At 34.4% G+C, this 8,208-nt stretch overlaps 1 pseudogene; it reads left to right on the top strand.

The window, feature by feature from the left end:
* Positions 1-5,031: 5,031 nt before the first annotated feature.
* LOC140667191 (uncharacterized) lies at positions 5,032-7,792 on the top strand (annotated as a pseudogene).
* Positions 7,793-8,208: the final 416 nt, after the last annotated feature.

Below are 8,208 nucleotides of genomic sequence, written 5' to 3' on the forward strand. Positions count from 1 at the left end.
CCCTCGATACCATCATGACCCTCTCTGACCCCTTGCTTTCCCCTCAGTTCACTTTTCTTCCCCTGGACCATCCTCCTCCCTTTCTTCTCCGTGCCTGGCCCTCTTCGACCTTACACACTGGTTCCCTCTCCCTCTCTCCGGCCCATCCTTTTTTTTCTCTTCTCCCTGACTCTCCTCTACTTCCCTCCCCCCCTTCATCATGTTTCCCTCTTCTCTCTTCTTTCCTCTTTCTTCTGCTTCCTCCCGTTGTCACCGTCCCATCTTTTGCGTTCTCTTATCTTCTTCTCCTTCCTTTCTCTCCCTTCGCTCTCACCCTCTTCTCCCTTCCTCCTTTCTGTTCCTTTTCTTTCCTCTTCCGCTACCCTTCATTTCCTCCTTCTCTCCCCTCTGTCCTCCTTCCTCTCTCTTGCCCTCTTCTTCTCTTTCTTACTCTCCCTCGCTGAATTCGATTCTTTGATAGTCCTCTTCCTCCTACCCCTCTCCTTCCTCCGCACTCCACTCTCCTGGTTTCCCTTCTCTCTGTCATCGCCCACGCTTCTCTCCATCCTAGCCTCTTTCTTCCGCTTATTCCTCTCTTCACTTTGTCTATCACCCTTCCTTCTCCTAGTTTTTCATCACATGCATCTCCAATTGCACCTGTCAGCTCTTTGAAACATTCTTCTTTCCCTTCCTTCCATTCCGTCCACTCCTTACTCTCCTCACTCTTCTTGCTATTCCTCTCCAACCTTTGTCTCTCCCCACTTTTTGTTCCTTTTCTCTCATCCCCGCCACCCTTCATCTCCTCGTTCTTCTCCCCCCTCTTCTCTCTCCGCCCTCTTCTTCTTTTCCTTACTCTCCCTCGCTGCTTCTGGTTCTTTAATAATCCTCTTCATCTTCTCCCTCTCTTTCCTCTGCACTCCACTCACTTGCTTTCCCCTCTCTCTGTCTATTCGCCCTCGCACCTAATCTCCACCTGTCACTCTCACCACGTGCTGTATCATCCATTCTGTTCCTCACTATCTGATCGATATATCGATCTGCCTCTTCCCGCATAGATCTATCCACTTATCTCTCCTCCATCTCTCCTTATTCTCTTCTTCCTCTTTTCCGCGTTCCTCCTTCTCTTCTTTCACCTGCCTTCCACTTACGCCTCCTTTTACTTCGCCTTATTACTTTCCTCTTCTACTATCATTCCTCCTAACCTTTCTACCATATGCTTCCTATCGATTCTCATATCGACGTTCCCCATTATCGCTATCGATCTGACATCCTTCCATCTCGGCAATATCTCCTTTTCCATACTCTTACCGCCATCTACTGCTAACTCCCCACACTCCTTCCTCTCTGTCGTCCGCTCCAACTCCCGATATCGATCTGTCGATCACGTTCCACTGCCTTTTCCCTTCCCCTTCCTTCTCCTCTCCATTACTTGTATCTCCTCGCACCTTCTTTCACCTTTGAATTCTCGCCCTTTCCTCGCCACCTCCTCAGTCTCACCATCTTCTCTACTTTCGTTACTCCGCTTCCTGCCTTCACCTCTTTCTCCTCCTTTTCACTTCACTTCCTCGTCCTTCTTCCTCCATTAAAACTGCCATGTCACCTTCTTCTTTCTTCCACCCAGATTTCAGTTCCTTGTATTCCTCTTCCTCACTCACCCTTTTCCTTCTCTCCATCGTCCCGTCTTCCACTGATCCTCCACTTTAACCTCCACCCACACTCTCCACTCCAAACCTCCCTTTTCCTCTCAAAAAAACTCCACATTTCCACTTTCACCAAAACTGTCAACCTTCTCCACCCGCCATCTTTTCCCCCTCCAAAATTTATAAGTAAAATATAAAATTTTTGTTATTATTATATTACTAAAGAATCTCAAATTTTGGCTATATTTATTTATTATAATTTAAGAAGGAGAGGTCGCGTGTTGTCTATCTCTAATTTTAAATAGCTTTTTAGAGTTTTAGAGAGAGTTATTTGTAAGTTTTTAAAAAATAATTACTCCATTATTAAACTTAAACTCATTAAATTTAAATATATTCTTAACATTAAAATTCTTAAAAATAAAATTATAAGAAAAGAATTAATAATAAAATTTAAAATTATTTAAAATAAATCAATTCATATCTTTAATTCCATAAATTAATATTTTATTATCCTAAAACTATTTAAATATTAAATATTATTAATAAAAAAAACTTTAGTTTAAAATTATAAAAAATTTAAGAAATGAATAAATAAAATGAAATAACTTAAATTAATTAAATATATTTTTTTTAGTATAAATATATTATTTTAAAAAACAAATTATCATTAAATAAATTATTATAATTAATTTCACCCAATAATTACCCTAATTATTAAAATTTCTCTAAAAAAATGTAAAAAGGAAAAGAAAAAATAGCAGCACACAAAGAAATCAGCACACTCTGATGAGATTAAATTTGTCAAACTTTTATTAAAAAATATTAATCGTCTCAAAGATCATTTATAATATAAATTTACTATAAAAAATAATCCTGAAGAGCATAATCCATGAGTATTATTTAATTTTATAGAATTTATTTAATTTTTATAGTATCAAATAATTCTATTCATTCAATAATAGGGTCTATACGATCTGTTTCCCAAACATTATCTTATAAAGTTAGATTTATTTTAATTATTTTAATTTTAATAATTATGAGGGAAAGATATTCATTTTTAGATTGTATAAAATTTCAATTAATTACCTAGTGTAATAATGTATAATCTAAGTTTAATAATGGAGTAATTATTTTCTAAAACCTTCCTGAATATAGTAAATCTAATACAGATGTCATACTTTTGATAATTTATATCTGATTGTGCAATATAGATGTGATATACACAGTATTTCAAAAGAATTTGATAATTTTAGTTTTTGGTATATTGCACAATCAGATATAAATTATCAAAGATAAGACATCTGTATTAGATTTACTATTCCATATGCAAATCTTATATTTTCCACCAGAATAAGCCTTTACCAAAAACTAAAATTATCAAATTGTCTTGAAATACTGTGTATATCACATCTATATTGCACAATCAGATATAAATTATCAAAAATAAGACATTTGTATTAGATTTACTATTCCATATGCAAATCTTATATTTTCCACCAGAATAGGCCTTTATCAAAAACTAACATTATCAAATTCTCTTGTAATGCGCATTTCAAGAAAATTTGATAATTTTAGTTTTTGGTAAAGGCCTATTCTGCTGGAAATAATAAGATTTGCATATGGAATAGTAAATCTAATACAAATGTCTTATTTTTGATAATTTATATCTGATTGTGCAATATAAATGTGATATACACAGTATTTCAAGAGAATTTGATAATTTTAGTTTTTGGTAAAAGCCTATTCTGGTGGAAATAATAAGATTTGTATATGGAATAATAAATATAAATGTTTTAGAAAAACGGATTTTGTAATTTAGCTATACACACACACACATGTGCGTGCGTGCGTGCGTGCGTGCGTGCGTGCGTGCGTGCGTGCGTATTATCATTATTTCATATACGTCATATATATATTTATATGTATTTATATATGTATATGAAACAATGTAACAAAAAATCTTTAAAAAAATGCAGTCTTTTGCTTATCATTAGTTTTAACTAAAAATTGGAAACTATGTGTATTTTAATTAGTAGTTAGTACTATCAAATGCGGTTTGCATGTACATTCTGGTAAAAATTTATTCCAAAGGCGGTTTATTTATAGGCTAGTTGTAATATTTTATACCAGATACGATTTGCATATACGTACTGGTTTAAAAATCCCAGAGACGATTTATTCGTGAGCTGGTTGTAACACTTTATACCAGATGTGGTTTGCATGTACATTCTGGTAAAAATTTATCCCAGAAACGATTTATTCGTGAGCTGGTTGTAACATTTCATTCCAGATACGATTTGCATGTACGTACTGGTTTAAAAATCCCAGAGACGATTTATTCGTGAGCTGGTTGTAACACTTTATACCAGATGTGGTTTGCATGTACATTTTGGTAAAAATTTATCCCAGAGACAATTTATTTATGAGCTGGTTGCAACACTCTATACGAGATGTGGTTTGCATGTAAAAATATTTGTTTCCAAAACATTTATTGTATCACACAATAGTAATTTTTAGTACTGAAAATAATTTTTAGTAATAAAGATAAACAAAAGACTGTATTTTTTTCAGATTTTTTTCAAAATATATAAAATAATAAAATTTCTAATTATAAAATATACTTTATTTTTGTAACACTATTTGATAAAATATTAATCTTTATTTTTTTCGCAGGCGACAGATATTGAAAAGGATCAAGGATCAAGAAAATCTCCACAAACATGCATATGAATGATGAATCCATTGATTTAAAGAAATCGGTAGAATTATTTACCGATACAATGGATTCAAAAATTCAAACAATGCTGTGGCAAGAGTCAAATAAAGGTATGAGTAATGTAGAAAAAAAAGTAGAACTTGTTAAGAAATCAAAGATTTAAATGACTCTAAAAGCGTGGACATTAATGATGAATCCATCGATTTTGAAAAGTCGGAAGAATTATTTCCCGATACGATGGATTCTAAAGCTAATGTCCAAATAAAGCAGTGCCAGGAGTCAAATATAGATATGTGTAATGTAGATGAAAATATCGAACTTTGCGAAAATAACAAACATTTTGTTATTGAAAATAGTCCTTTGGATACAAATCGTATCGAAGAAAGACTGTCTAAAGGTCGCTACATTGTTGACTTTTCTTTTCTATAGAATGAAGTCCATAGAACATTTAATAATCATGCACAAGGAATAGAGTGCCAATTTAAAGATTGGAAAATTGTAAAATCTTGTCGCTATGGGTTTAAAACACAGTTGTTCTTCAAATGCCAAATGTGCTATTATGAAGTCAAAATCTGGTCAGAACCCACAGAGCCGGAAACATTGGACGTAAATACGGCTGCTGTAATAGGAACTGTTACAGTTGGAATTGGTTTTGCTTAGCTAGAAGAGCTGTGTGCATCTATGAATATTCCATGTATGTCCGATAAAAGTTATACGAAATATCGAGAAAATGTAATCGATGATTTCGAGAAAACAGCCATGAAAAATATGAAAATGGCTGGCGAAGCTGAAAAGCAACTCGCTCTTGAAAGGAATGAAACTATAAACGGTATTCCGTACATAACCGTTGTAGCAGATGGTAGTTGGATGAAGAGGTTGTACGGCAACGCCTACGATTCACTTTCTGGTGTTGGTGCTATAATTGGTTACCGCACAAAGAAGGTACTCTTTGTTGGTGTCCACAACAAATTTTGCTCTATCTGTGATTTTGCAGAACGAAACGGAATCGAACCGAAACATCATAAATGTTACAGAAATTTCGATCGTAATGAAAGCTCTACACGTATGGAGAGCGACGCCATTGCAGAAGGTTTCAAAAATAGCTTTCAAATACATGGAATAATTTATAGAACGGTTATTGCTGATGGCGATAGTAACGTTTATCAAGCTATCGTTGATAGCAAACCATATCACGAACAAAAGGTAACCGTTAAAAAAATAGAATGCACCAATCATTTGCTTCGCAATCTGTGCAAAAAGTTGAGAAATGTAGCAATGACAACGCAACAAAAAAGCGCGCATAGAAAGCGTGGTTTTGTTCAGCTCGAAATGTTGTAAAAAGCAACATATTAAAGATACGAAAAGACGTAATAAAAGCAACTGATTTGCGTAAAGAAAAAAAACAACCTGATCATAAAATGGCTATGGAATTACAAAAAGACATACTCAATATTCCTAGCCATATATTTGGTGAACATAAACAATGTAAGCAACGCAGTATAACTGACTGTGATGAAATAAAAAAAAATTATGTACCGTTTCTCAAACAGCATGGTCTTTATCAAAAAGTAGAACATGCAATCGCTTATTTGAACGGATATTCCGATAGTTTATTGCTGAAATTGACAAACAATCCTGCAGAATCGTACAACTCGATTATCTGCAAAGAAATTGCTGGAAAACGTATCAATTTTGCTAACAGGGGTTCTTATAATGCTAGAGTTGCGGGAGCAGTTGTGCAACATAGTACTCAACAAGTTCTCACGGAAATGCATAAGAGTATAAATAAAAATGTTCCTTCCGTTGTCGAAACACTGGAAAAACGACGACAAATAAAAGTTGCAAGAACCAGAGAATCTCGAGAAATGAATGGAAGATCAAAAATATTTAAAAGAGAACAGGGAACTAACAGTTATTACGGCCCGCAATCACGAAAACTAGATCTTCCACCCGATGTTTTTGAATAACTTCGACAAAATCATTTGGAAAAGTTGTTTGAAAATGGGAAAAATTGAAGACAAATCGAACGTGATACAACGGATCAAAGTGAATCAGATTTGTGGCACTTGTTGAGACAGGAAATGTTGACGGCATCTAATTTTGGAATTGTCTGTCGCATGAGATCGGCAACATTGTGCGCCGCAACTGTAAAAAACATTTTGTTTCCTCCACCTATCGATACTGCGGCTATGAAATATGGTCGCGAGGGAGAAGAAATTGCGAAAAAAAAATTAGCTAAAATACTAAAAAAGGAGATAAAACCTTGCGGATTATTTATTGACATTGAAAATCCATGCTTAGATGCTTCTCCTGATGGTCTCATAGATGAAGATGGTCTGGTAGAAGTAAAATGTCCTCTATCAGCTGAGCATTTTACAGCAGAAGAGGCTGTAAAGACGCTGCCTCAATTGAAAGGTATTTTTGATAAGAAAAATCCAAATGAGATAAATCGGAATCATCGATTTTTCTATCAAATACAAGGACAGTTAAATATTACGCAGCGAGATTATTGCATTTTTGCTGTGTGGATGCCAAAAAGTTTAAAAATTATACGTGTTAACAGGGACAATATATTTTGGAATAATAAAATGCTTCCTTTTTTAACACGTTTCTATGATGACTGCATGATGCCAGAAATCTTGGATAGTCGACATAATAGACATATGCCTATTAGAAATCCAAAATATATAATAGAAGCTCAACAGACAGCTAAAAAATTAAATAATCGACAATGTAATATAAAAGACGAAAATATTATCGAGAAAAATCAATGTTGCGGAACCTATATTTCACCAATGGAAGCAATTATTACTGCTTTGACAAATGCAGAACAAGATGGTGATTGTATCATTGTTAGTTGCTCACAAAATACAGGAGAACTAACAGTAGATGATATAACAAAACAAAAAAAATACTCGATAACCAGGTTATTCCTTTTAATGTAGTAAAGGATAATGTATTACCTATCTATAGTAAAATAAACGACGAATCATTAGACCGATTTTTACGCGTCGTTAGAGAGAAATCTCGTTTTGAAACTCAAAATGTATTATATTTAGAATGTCCTCATATAATTGAAGCAAGTCGTAGCAACAAAAGCTTACAAATTATTGGAGGCAATTGCAGTGATCACTGGCGATGTCTATTTTTTGGCGGCACCAAGCTTCGAGTGTACGACAGTTTATCCGATTGTACATACGATAAATTGGTGTCCAAAGAAAAAAATTATATTCATCGTCGTTATCCACAAATAAGTGCAGATAATATAATATTTGAAAAAGTTCAGGTACAACCTGATGGCACATCTTGTGGACTTTATGCTGCAGCTTTCGCCACAACTGTAGCCTTAGGAGGAAATCCTTGTAAAGAAAAATATTCCAATCGCGTGGAATATATGAGGCAACATTTTCTTAACATTATAGCAGAAAATGAACTGTCGCCTTTTCCAAAGTGGTAGAATAAATATTGTTTGGAAAAAATGCCTCAATGCAATTAATTTATTTGCAATCGGAAAGACGAAAATAATACATACATTGTGGTTGCGTTCTCACGAGAATGGGCGATGGAGGGGCTCATTCTATTCTCAATATTCTATATCATTTCTCGCTACTTGTGAGATATAAAATTTAAATATTTTATAAATGTGTATTTATAAATTTTATAAATATATGTAATAATATTACATATATATGGCGGTATCTACGTGGAGTCCCGCCGGCGTGTTTGTTCGCTGGGTATGCGCAAGGGAAGAGGCGGTGGTAGAGGTGTACCGAGACACAGTATGTGATTTGATTTGATGCTGGTTTATTCTTCCGCTATTTACATGTATGATTATTTACACGTGCGCTGAGTATGCGTATGTACAAATGGTGT

The sequence above is a fragment of the Anoplolepis gracilipes genome, chromosome 6 (genome assembly GCF_047496725.1).
Source record: "Anoplolepis gracilipes chromosome 6, ASM4749672v1, whole genome shotgun sequence".
Classification (NCBI taxonomy): domain Eukaryota; kingdom Metazoa; phylum Arthropoda; class Insecta; order Hymenoptera; family Formicidae; genus Anoplolepis; species Anoplolepis gracilipes.